We start from the raw sequence: 415 nt of genomic DNA on the forward strand, positions 1-415 counted from the left end.
ATGTGAATGTTATACGCGTGTAGAAAATGAAAAAAACTCTCTATCGGCATGCACACAGGGCCCCGACGCGACTCGTATTATTATTATTATTATTATTGTTATTATTATTATTATTATTATTATTATTATTATTATTATTATTATTATTATTATTATTATATATATTATATTATATATATACCTTTTTCATACCGTTCTGACCCGCCACCGACCCGTTCCGAATGAGTGGTGAGTATTATATATATTATTTTATTATCATTATTATATGTGTGTGCGGTTCGTATTGTGTGTATGTGTGTGTGTGTGTATGTGTATGTATTTGTGTATTTGTGTATGTGTGTATGTGTGTGTGTGTGCGTGTGTGCGTTTATTGTGCGCGCGGCGGGTGTGTGTATGTGCGCGCAGTTCGGCTCTT

This window comes from Diuraphis noxia, unplaced genomic scaffold (genome assembly GCF_037042655.1).
Source record: "Diuraphis noxia isolate RWA-SAM2 unplaced genomic scaffold, SU_Dnox_SAM2 contig0003, whole genome shotgun sequence".
Taxonomy (NCBI): Eukaryota; Metazoa; Arthropoda; class Insecta; order Hemiptera; family Aphididae; genus Diuraphis; species Diuraphis noxia.